The following is a 12220-nucleotide window of genomic DNA, read 5'->3' as shown; positions in this document are numbered from 1 at the left end:
CTATGGCAAGTGATTGTGAATCCCCCTAGCAGCCAGACTGTGGGAGGAGTTATTCCCTTCTCTTTCCTACCATAGAATGTAGAGTTGCTAGTCCAATGCTGCTAATCCCAGGACACAATGGTATTGGGTCCTGAGCAATTGGTATTGTGCCAGTGCCACAACATCACTTCTGGAGAGGACCTGGAAGCCTCAATGTGGTCATGTCCATTCTGGGTACATGCTGGAAGTGAAACTGCAACACCCGTGCAATGCCGACCATCCAGACTCAGCACCCCATCCTTCAGAGGTTGCCAGCACTGGCCTGGAAAACCTCCTTTCTCAGGTAGAAAAGAGAATGGAACATTCCCTCCTGTTTTCTCCTGCTGAAGCGGGAGACCTGGCAAGGTTAATAGAAAGCCATTTCACAAAGAGCATCCATCCATTCTTTTTGTGGCTACGTTTCATTGCTCCCAGTATTATTCCATATTTTGAGGCCTCCTTCATTTGTACAACTATTATTTTATTTTATTTATTCCAAATTTCTATTCCGCCCTCCCCGTGGGCAGGCTCGGGCAGATAACAACATATTAAAATACAATAAAAATTCATCTACATTAAGGCATCATTAAAACAGAAATGTATTTCTATTAATACACATTTAAAACAGGATGGTGGACAGCCTTCACAGGGAGGGTTAGAATTTTATACACCCCTTTTTCCAGGCCATCGGAGGCCCAGCCTCAGCCACGTGCCTGGCGGAACAACTCTGTCTTGCAGGCCCGGCAAAAAGATAGTAGGTCCTGCCGGGCCCTGATTTCAGCAGACAGAGCGTTCCACCAGGTGGGAGCCAGGACCGAAAAGGCCCTGGCTCTAGTCAAGGCTAGGTGGGCCTCCTTGGGGCCAGGGACCACCAACAGCTGTTTGTACCCTGGTTGGAGTGTCCTCCGGGGAATATATGGGGAGAGACGGTCCCGTAGATACACTGGACCCAGTCCACACAGGGCCTTATAGGTCAATACCAGAACCTTGAATCTGATCCGGTACTCCACTGGCAACCAATGCAGCTCACATAAGAATGGTGTTATATGCGCCTTAATTGGCACTCTCATAATAACACATGCCACTGCATTTTGTACCAGCTGTAATCTCTGGGTCAGGCTCAAAGGCAGCCCCACGTAGAGCAAGTTACAGTAATCTAGCCTAGAGATGACCGTTGCTTGGATCACTGTAGTTAAGTCATGGGTTGACAGGTAAGGGACAAGTTGCCTGGTCTGCCGCAAATGGAAAAAAGAGGACCTGACAACTGCTGTGACCTGTGCCTCCATTTTTAGGGAGGCATCCAAGATCACCCCTAGGCTCTTAACCCTTGGAACTGGCACTAATGGAGCCCCATCGAGGGCTGGGAGCCGGAGTCCCGAACCTAATCCCCCGTGGCTCAAGTACAGGACCTCCATCTTCTTTGGGTTCAGTTTCAGCCGACTCTGCCTCAACCAACCAGTCATGGCTGCAAAAGCATGTTCCGGGACATCTGGGGCTGAGTCAGGCCGGCCATCCATCATCAGATACAACTGGGTGTCATCTGCATATTGATGACACCCAAGTCTGAAACTTCACACCAACTGGGCAAGGGGACGCATATAGATGTTAAACAATAATGGGGAGAGTATTGCTCCCTGTGGGACCCTGCACACCAAAGAGTGGCAGGATGACAATTTCTCCCCAAGCACCATCCTCTGTCCCCGACCAAGAAGAAAAGAGACAAGCCACTGCAAGGCAGTCCCTCGTATCTCCACATCGGCGAGGCAGTGAGTCAGAAGATCATAATCACCTGTATCGAACACTGCCAACAGATCCAATAATATCAGCAGCGTCAAGCCACCTTGATCCAGATGTCTACGAAGATCGTCTGTGAGGGCAACCAGCAACGTCTCCGTCCCATGTCCTGGGTGGAACCCGGACTGGAAGGGGTCTAGGGCTGAGACATCCTTCAGGAAGCCCTGCAGCTGTTCCACCACCGCCTGCTCAATCACCTTTCCCAGAAATGGGAGGTTTGAAACTGGGCGGTAATTGACCAGGTCGGTGGGGTCCAGCGATGGTTTCTTTAAAAGAGGCCTCACCACAGCTTCCTTTAATGGCCCAGGAGAAACTCCAGAGCCTAAGGATAGGTTAACAATGGCCTCCAGCGTGAGACCCACTCCTGCATGATGCTGCAGGACCACTTTTGTGAAAAACACAACCCTGTTGAACAACTTGTGCAGCTGATCCCACTCACATTGGTTCCATTGGTTACACAGTTCAAATGGAGCAGGGAATGGCCAGACATGAAAGTGGCTCCTATGTTGCTTACTGTGCACATGGAGAAGATTTCAGAGCCATATTAAATGGTGGTAGTCCCTGACCAAATGAAAATAAGAGAATTAAGTAGTGAAGAACCAGAGTTTTCTTTGACATTTCCACCACACACTGAAAAGGCAGCTCGTTTTCAATTTAAATTTAAAATGAAAATCAGCTTGCCTCTACAGCAGTAAAAGATGTAGCTGAAACTACCCTTGGTTGTCTATACAGTTCTAGAATACAAAATTCAAGACGGAGTGCTGGATACCAACCAAAGATGAAACATTTCAGTTTTATCTTTGGTCGGTATCCAGCACTCCATCTTGACCTGGCTACATAAGATTTATGGGCAAAGGAATTACAACTTCTATTAAAACACATTGCCCTGACTTTATTTCATGCTGTTATGGGGCAGAATTCTAAAGAACTCACTCAAAGTTATCATATATTTCATCTCAGCATTCATTGTATGCTAGGTCATGCATGTTTCATTTATGTATGTTATAGATGGAGTGCTATCTGTGATACCACTGAGGAAGGACTTTGGGTCGAAAGTTGTCTGAGTTTTTTTTTTTTTGTTTGGTTTTGTATTTATGGCAATGAAATATACTATTATACCTCTGTTAGTGATTTTATTTTGTTTATATACAAGGTTTTAATGCATATATGTAGAACTATTTGATGCTTTTAATCCAATTTATGTATTTCTAATCAAATTATTAAATTTTATATCAGTGTTTTTAATTCATATTTTTATTTTTTAACAATTTTTTTCTTTCGTTCCAACCTCCTTGGTTAACCGTGGTTTGCAGGGTTATTGTTTTTTCTCCCCTTTTCGTTGTTCTTACCAGTTGTTCTATATACAGTTCTCCCTATTACATTCACAAAGCCTTGGTGAACTGCAACCACAGTGGACAATGTGAGTTTAAATTCAGAAACCTTTTAAGCTTTTTCCTGCCTGATAGGTATAAGTTCAGGAAATGGGGCTGTCCACAAAGAACAAGCAAACACCCTTATAAAAGTACAAAAAATTAAAGCTCAAATACTGGAAGAAAGATAGCAGAACTGCTCTCCACACAGAATGTAAGGAATATGAAGGAAAGGGGAAAACATAATTCCAACAAGCCTGAAGTAAGCCAATCAATAATATTGCCGCTTTCATTCTTTAAAAAGCGGGGTGGGGTTCTAGTACTCTGTACCCATGAAAAAAGCCCTAATTCTAGCTCTCTTGAAAGCAGTAAGGTTTTTTTCTTCTTGCAGCTGTCCAAGGCAATTGTTTGTGATATTTTACAACTTCTATTAGAACCCTTCTTTTCATTGCCTGCTTATAGGAAATAATTTTTGTACCAATATCATTTTTTAAATAATAATAGCCTTGCTGGATCTAACCACAGCCTGCTTAATCCCACACCCTGCTCCTCACACAATAGCTAGCCTGATATTTCCATGAAACTCAGAAGCAGAAAATTAAAACACACAGCCCAGGAATAGGCCCAAATGCCAAAAGAACCACAACACTTGTTGGTATGGCAGCAGAATTGGGGGAATGGATGAGGGAGGTAATAATTGGCTAGACATACTTGGGACAAGCCAAGCACCAGCAGTGTTACCAGCACCACAGGGGCTCACCTCAGACCCTACTGGTGGCTGCTCAAATCCAGGACATGATGGACATAAGTCATGCCCATCTCTTCTTCCATGCCAAAGACCCTTGTAATACTGCCATTGCCCTGGGGCTCATCTTGTCGCCTTAGGCAGACTGCTGGTTCTGGGACCTGAGCAAAACAGTTTGTCATACCACTGTTCAGCACATGAAGGGTTGCTTACCCCTACAATAGATTTTCCCTGCGCTATTTGCCCTGCCAGCCACTCATGTCCAGAGGCATACTGCCTAAAATAAAACAGGTGCCTTTGGAGGTTTTTTGTGGGCAGCAGCAACCATGACTGTGGTCTCCTGATCAGAGACACCTTTGTAACTTCTACAAGAGCAGATTTGCCCCCTGAACACTATATTCCATGCTACATTGACCCTTTTCCTGAACTGCAAAGATTAAGCTAAACTAAAGCTTCACATTCTTTCAACTAATTGGAACTATTGTACTAAGAAATATATTTTTAGAATGCAAACTCTTTTTTACCAGTCCCAAGCTGCCTTCCTCATTTTGTTGTGACGAGTCAGATTCTCCACCACAGAGTTCATTCCCTTCTTTGCATTCATTTCCATGTGAGCTGTCCCTTCCTGAACAAGGTGACCAAACTTCAACCCAGCACTTCAACTGGCGGCACCCTTTGACAAGAGCATTTCTATTTCCCTTCTCCTTCTGGAATGCCACACCCTGATACATCCAGGAATTGCAAAGAGGAGGATATGGCTTCGCACGGAAGACCTGGGCCCATCCATCAGAAAGAGGCTGTACTGCACTTCTTCTGACCTACAACACAATTCTGTTCATATTTGCCCCCTCCCCAGAAACTCCTACAAATAAGTAACTTACCTGACTCAAGATCACCTGGAGGTTCTTCAGTGGCCAGCAGCAGCCACCCCAACTGTTTTCTCCTCCTGGTCAGCGAGTTCATCATAACTTCCCTGCATGGGCAGATCTGCCCCTTCATGCTAACCAAGGCAGTCTTAGCAATGTTCCATGCTCCAATGTGCCTGGACAGCAAGCTGGTGATGCCCTCCTGCTTTTGTTCCAGCCCCAGGAACAGCAGAGACTATTGTCCTGTTTACAATGACCGGCTTTGTTTGTGGAATCAAAGTCCTTTCCTGTTGTACAAAGAAGAGCGCCTAGGCAGAGGTAGCTATTGCATCCTGAGGCTAATTCAACATGGGGAGGATGCTGAGAGGCACAAAATCCCAGGGAGGGTGTTGCCTGTCCTGATGTTACCGTTAGATTCTTCACACCTGGAATGGAGCTGAGAAGCTGCTGCAGAAATGACTGCTGGCTGATTCCCTCACTGTGGATGGCACAGGCTGTCACATCTGGGCTATGCCTGGCCTTTTAAAGCACTGTCTGTCTTTCACATGGAGAATTCTACTGGGTCCTAAGCAACTCGCACTATGATGCACACCGGACGACCCTGGGCCACTATGCAATTGATTAGGGAAGGGGACTGTAGAACTGCCCTGCAGGAATTCTTCTCTGCTGGGTGAGGATTGGCCTGTTCAGATGGAACGAGCATTAGTTCGGAGATAAAAAGAAGCATGATGCAGAGGTCTTTTTCCCTGCAGTGAATGCAGAGCAAAGACAGCTCCCTGTCAGCTCACCAAGGCTGCATTGCTAAATGCAGGGCTTCTGCCTGGCCAATTTAAAAGGAGACAGGGCAGTTTTAATCTACAAATTGCTAGTCATTTGTGCGAGCACGCGCACACACACACACAGAGCCTCTGAGGTAGATGTGGGCAATTATAAATGTGCATACATTTACATGAATTAACACAGCAAATATGTGACGGCTCTTTCTTGGCAACAGTATTATAGTGTTTGGCTTGTAGTACAACCCAGATGTCATGAGGGACTTTCTCTACAAATTGAAGTGGGGGGGGGGGGTTATATGGTCTCTCTTTTGATGGTAAGTGTGGTGTTCTCTTTTTGAATGTAAGGTGACAGAAAACCCCAGTCTCTGAAGGTAGGGGAACAAGATCAATAGGATTTACACACATGCCAGTCTTGTGTACACTTCTCTAGAGAATCTACATGTAAACCACTTGTAAGAATCCTGGCCCAAGCTGTCATATGCCAGGGCCTAATTTGGCTGAAGTCCTTCTCTTGGCCTCAGACAGAGAGGGGCTGGGTATCACCTCAATCCATCTCTTCTCCCCTTGCTCTACTCCCTTCTGAGCTGGGAGCCAGAGCTAGTCTGTCCCCCATTACCTTCTCCCTCAAACATTCTGAAGGCCTTAACCAGGCCTCTAGCATAGGCAGGCCCTCTGCCCAGAGGCCTTATGAGGGGGTGGGCCAGCCTATGATGGACCAATAGTGCCTCCTGAGCAATTCTTACTCCACTTCCCTGCCCCCCAAGGTGGAGCTTTCCAACAGTTGATTGTCGGACAACTGCTGTTAAAAGTCAGCTGTCAGAGGCTGCCTAACTTTTAAAGTGGCGGTGGTGTGGTGGCCCCTACCCAGTGGAATGGCCTGCCTGAGGAGGTCAGGAGAGCCTCCACTCTCCTAGTTTTCCGCAAACAATGCATAACCGAATAATAGAAAAAGGCTTTTGTACTGTAGAGAGGGGCTCTCAAATGCTTCCCTAATGAGTTAAGGACCATGGACTTCAACACTATGTTGCCTTACCTACTACCTGTTGTCTTAAATATGTGCTCCTATGAGCTACTTGTGCTTCATGTGGTCTAATGTCAGCCCTAGAATTGCTTATGTTCTGATTCAACATTTCTTCAACTCTGTATTGGATTCTTACTAATGCTATGTCTTTGTAAATTGTGTTTATTTACCCTATGGTATTGTTTATGAAATGTCCTTGAAATTGATTGTAATCCACCTTGAGTCTCAGTGAGAAAGGCGGACTATAAGTGGCATAAATAAAAAATAAATAAAGGGACAGCTGCCAGTGAGCAGCTCTTTATAAGGTGCCTCAGTCACCCCACTAGGCCTGGTGACTGCTGGGCTTGACCATGTGGGGGGCTAAGAAGGCAGGGTCACGGTATTGTCTCTACCACCACTCTGACACCACAATAGTAATATTTCCACAGCAATGGCCCAAGTCTTGTAAACTTGTGGACTCATTGCTTGGCAAGACCCATACCCAAAGGAATTTAAATGTTAGCATAACAATTACTGTCTAGTAGAGATGGGCACAAACCGAAATATGAACCAAAATTAAGCACAAACCAGACTGGTTCTTGGTTCGCGAAACGCAGTTCGTCAGATCCCATTTCTGACGAACCGCCACGAACTCTAGGCTGGTTCGTTTGGTTCGTTCTTTGGTTGGTGACTGCAGACAGCCTGGTGCCAATCAATCAGTTTCCTAGGCAACAGGGGATGGACTTCCTGCAGACCTTCTGCTGACCCGGAAGTGACCTTCTGCTGACCTGGAAGTGATGATTTTCTGGCCTGGATGTGCCGTTTTCACAGACCAAATGAACTGATTCATGAACCAGGGGCAGGATTTTTGCTGAAATTTGATGAACCCCGAACCTCATGGTTTGGTTTTTTTCCGGTTTGTGCCCATCTCTACTGTCTAGTAATGGCTATCAGTCATAAGAATGAATTGTAAGTTCCATGTACAGAGGCAGCATCTCTCTGAATTACAGGTACTGCAGACAAAAAATGGAGAGGACTCTGTGAGCTTTGAGAGGCATTTGACTAATTTGAGATGGGAATGGAATGGAAAACTGGACTCGATGGAACTTAACTAAGCCTAGGCTACAGGATGGCCCAAACATTCTCAGCCATTCATTGGCCACCCTAATAAATGTTGCATGACATGGAGGCAGTATAGTACAGTTTAATTAAATTACTTTTAATAAACTTAATCAGTTGTGCATGTTAATTATGCAGAACTATTGTCACCTATTTTTTGCTGAACTATGATGGCTGTCCTCAGTAGGACTCAACAACACCAACTTTATGTCTATGGGCCAAGATCTTTGTACAGGGGTTAGTGCTTTGTAGAGGTGTGAATGGATTCCCAATCCTCTCATTATGAAGCATTATTTATCTATTAAAATATTTATACCCCACCTTTCACCAAACCACCCAAAGCAGCTTCTATAGTTATACTAACAGTGGTGCAGATCTTGTTCATCTGCAACCTCTCACCATTAGGTAATATCACTGTTGATATGCCATCAATGTTGCTAACATTGTCAAAAATGTATTTTATGTGACGCCAAGGTCCATAGCATGCAATCCTCAAATGGAGTTTTCTTCCCAATCAGACAGTTTTCCGCATGCAGACTCTTTCAGGCCCAGGTTCGATGGAGCTTGGAAAAGAAACAATACAGAGCTGCCCTAAATGAGGAGCCAAATCAGTAGTCAGCCTTTTAACTGGAAATGCTAAGGATAAAACCTGGCATCTTCTGCATGCAAGCAGATGCTCTACCACTGAGCCACAGCCCTAACTATTATTCCTTTTTCCTTGTACCAGTGCAATCCTGTATTGGCAACTTAACACTGCCAAAAGATTTTTTTTCTGCTCTTTCTCCCTCCATTGTCTCCCAAGCCACCCTTTGGGACCTAGCTTATTCAAGAAGCAGTTGTCCTCATTTGCTTCTTCTGCTTTTTAGTATCACTTATTGCATGTAAGAAAGGGTTTTCCTCCAGACCTTTCTGTTTGTACAGTTAATGAAATGTTTGCAAAGCACTCAGTAATGAAGAGGCTTCGAACGAAAACGCATGACGCCCACTGCTAGGGTTGCCTGGTCCCCTTCATCCCAGACTAATGGGGGCAAGGTCGGGCGATGTCACATCGAACAGCAGTACTAATGGTAGAAATCCACAAACTACTTGGAATTGTATCATGTGTTATCTATGAACATGAGTAGTTTTTGAAGAGCAGGACATTTTTAAACATAAAAAATAAACACATTATAAGCTATGTGGAAATTAATTATTAGCTAAACATAAATGATATTTGAGGCACTAGTGCCAGGCCCTTGCCTCCCATCCGCAATCTGCGTGTGCATTTGTTACCACAAGAAGGCAAGCACAGAAGCCTTAAGGGAAACCAGAACGAGTATGAGCTGGAAGACTACCCTGAGATTTCAAACAGCCGTCTTGAGATGATGAAAATGATTCCCTGCATATGAGTTACTGGGCCAAAGCCTGAGATCTAACAATCATACCCACTATCATACTTCCCTCCTGGCAGCATAAAAGAGATACAGTTAAGAAAGAGGGATGGGAGAGTGGAAGGGCCTTTGTAGGGTTGCCAGTCTCTAGGTGGGTCCTGCAGTTCCATCAGAATTACAACTGATTTCCAGACTACAAAGATCAGTTCCCATGCAGGAAATGGCAGCCTTGGATGGCAGACTCCATGGGATCACACCCTCACTGAACTCCCTTTCATCCCCAGACTCTGGTCTCACTAGGTATCACTTCAAATCTCCAGAAATTTCCCAAGCTGAAGTTGACGCCTGACCATAGGTAGCACTCTGACTGACAGTGCACAGCCACAGTTCTTCAAACACACTAAATAGTGCAATCCTAAGAAAAGTTACTCCAGTTTGAGCCCAATGGGCTTAGACTAGAAAGACTCTTCTTAGGATTGCACTGAAAGACTACCTCTCATTTACTGTTTGTTTATTGATAATGTTTCTATGCTCCCTCTTCAGAGTCCTGTTCAATGTAGCTTACAATTAAAACAACATTAACAATATAAAAACAAGCCATTGGACATACACAGTATAAAAACTATCCATAAAACAGAAGCAGGCCATTCAAAAAGCTGATAAGTTAAAAACTTTAATTAAAAGCTTGGGTAAAAAATATGTATTTTGGTCTGGCACCTATAAGAAAGTAAAATAGATGCTAGGCAAGCTTCAAGGGGAAGGGCATTTCAGAGACAAGGTGCCACCACAGACAATGCCTTGTCTCTCTAGTCACCAACAACAACCTCATCTCTGAAGGTGAGAGCAGGGCTTGAGAGATATATCATAACTGGTGGGCTGGAGGGAGTCCTTCAGCCATTTAGGGCCTCAAAGGAAAGAATCAGCACTTTGAATTATACCTGGAAACAGATGGGTGACCAGTGCAGATCTTTTAGCACTGGAGTGATACAGTCCTTGTAACCAACCCCCTAGGCACTATATTTTGGACCAATTAAAGTTTCTGGACTGTTTTCAAAAGCAACCCTGCTTAGAATGCATTTTAGTAAATTAATGTGGAGGTAATCAGAGTGTGGATCACCATGGCCAGATCACGCTTTTTGAGGAATAATCATAGTTGATCAACCAGTAGGAGCTGATAAAAGGCACTCCATGCCATAGGAGTCCTTTTCATAGTGTGTTGCATATGTTAGCTATCTCAGTCATCTTTATAACAGTCCTGTACTTATTTGTTACATGTAGTACCCAGACTGCACTTAACAGCAGGTTTCCAAGGTCAAAATCAGAAAGCTGGGAGGAGAAGGGTTAACTATCCCCTAGAATGGAGAGTTTGAGTGACAGGCTGCTCCCTCTTCTTTGATTGGTCAATTAGAACCACTCTGAAGGCAGTCAGTTGATTTCTGACAGGATTTTGGGATCAGTGAGTCTGACAAGAAAAGTCAGACAAGTTCACCTTTCAAGTGAAGGGAGGAGACTTCTCTGCCTTAACTGTAGTATTACTGCCCTGAGGAAGAATTTTATCTAAAAATTCAAAGTCTAAGTATCAGCATAAGCTGAAGTACACTTTATATAGACATCAGAGAACTGGGCATGTGTTTTGGCGAGAGTGATTGGGTAGTGGGTTGGGACTCTTTCAAGCCAAAAGAAGAAGGGTTGTGTCTTTGAGGAGGAGGAGGAGATTAATTCCTATCCAGTTTCAAGGATATTATTTTGCCTGATACAAGAAGTGTATTCTGTAACACCAACAACATTTTACTTCCTCATTTCCATCCCCTAACTATACTCACTCAATTTCTGCCTGTTAAATAAAGTTGGTATTTCTTTTTTAATGTTATCCAGTTTCTAGTGCCATTTCCAGCAAAAAGGAAGAGGGCTCCCAGCTTTTCCTCATCAAGTTCCTGGGCTGGGCTAAAAAGCCAAAATTAAATCTGCATGTCAGGGTGGGACAGGCAGACTTTCAAAATCACAAATATTAACACGTTCCTTGGGGCTGCTCAGTCAAAGCAGAGAAACTGAGTGTTGGTGGGAAAATCTACCTCACAGTGGGGAGAGTGAAGGGGGGTCCTTCATACCAAGCATCCCAATTCACTAGATGATTTTAATCTTTGGAACTGAGAGGACCTGTGTTCAGACTCTGATCAGTCTGTACTTTCTCAGTGGTTCTCGGAAGGTCATTTTCATTTATTTATTTTATGTCATTTATAGTCGGCCTTTCTCACTGAGACTCAAGGTGGATTACACAGTGTAAGATTAGTACAGTCAGTTTTGAAGACATTTCCATAAACAATGCCATCGGATAAATAAACACAATTTTACAAAGTAGTAAGAATCATATACAGAGTTGAAGAAATGCTGAAACAGAACATAAGCAATTCTAGGGCTGACATCAGACCACATGAAGCACAAGTAGCTCATAGGAACACGCATTTAAAACAACAGGTAGCATATAAGGCAAGTTTAGGGGAGGTCAGGTTTCTTTCTTTCTTTCTTTCTTTCTTTCTTTCTTTCTTTCTTTCTTTCTTTCTTTCTTTCTTGACACTTACTGTGATTGATGGTGTTGATCAGAGGTGAGCCAATTACCCACCCTGTTTAGTTCAGTCCAAACAGCCAGATACACTTGCCAAACAAATGCTGCTGATTCACTCTGTTCAGCAGTTCTTACTGCCACTATGGACTAATTACACAGACACCAAATGGTAGGATTTTATTAAGATGCAACATTTATTTATGATTGATTTATATGATTTGTAACTGATTTAATGGTCTATTTAAACAATTTCCTGCTGAATGGAGTAGTTATGCATTAAGGATGGGGGCGGGCAATAGAATTCATTTGGGCCATGTGAGGATGTGCAAAAAATTGTCTCCTTGTTCCCAAGCATGAGCCAAACTGGTGGGTGTTCTAACATCCTTATTATTTAGTGGTAAAATAGAAATATTGATGTGCCTCAAGGCTTTAGCACACACTACACATACAATGCCAAGCACAAGCCTAAAATGAGGCCCCCCTACAAGTCTCTGGGGGGAATTAAGTGCTCTTGAGGGCTCAGTTAAAGCTATGCATGCATATTAATACAGCCCAATGAAAGTGGTTTGATAGGACTTAGTAGTGACTGAAGTTGT

The sequence above is a fragment of the Eublepharis macularius genome, chromosome 4 (genome assembly GCF_028583425.1).
Source record: "Eublepharis macularius isolate TG4126 chromosome 4, MPM_Emac_v1.0, whole genome shotgun sequence".
In the NCBI taxonomy this organism is placed as follows: domain Eukaryota; kingdom Metazoa; phylum Chordata; class Lepidosauria; order Squamata; family Eublepharidae; genus Eublepharis; species Eublepharis macularius.
The sequence above is the reverse complement of the archived record's forward strand: the minus strand, read 5'-3'. Positions refer to the sequence as shown.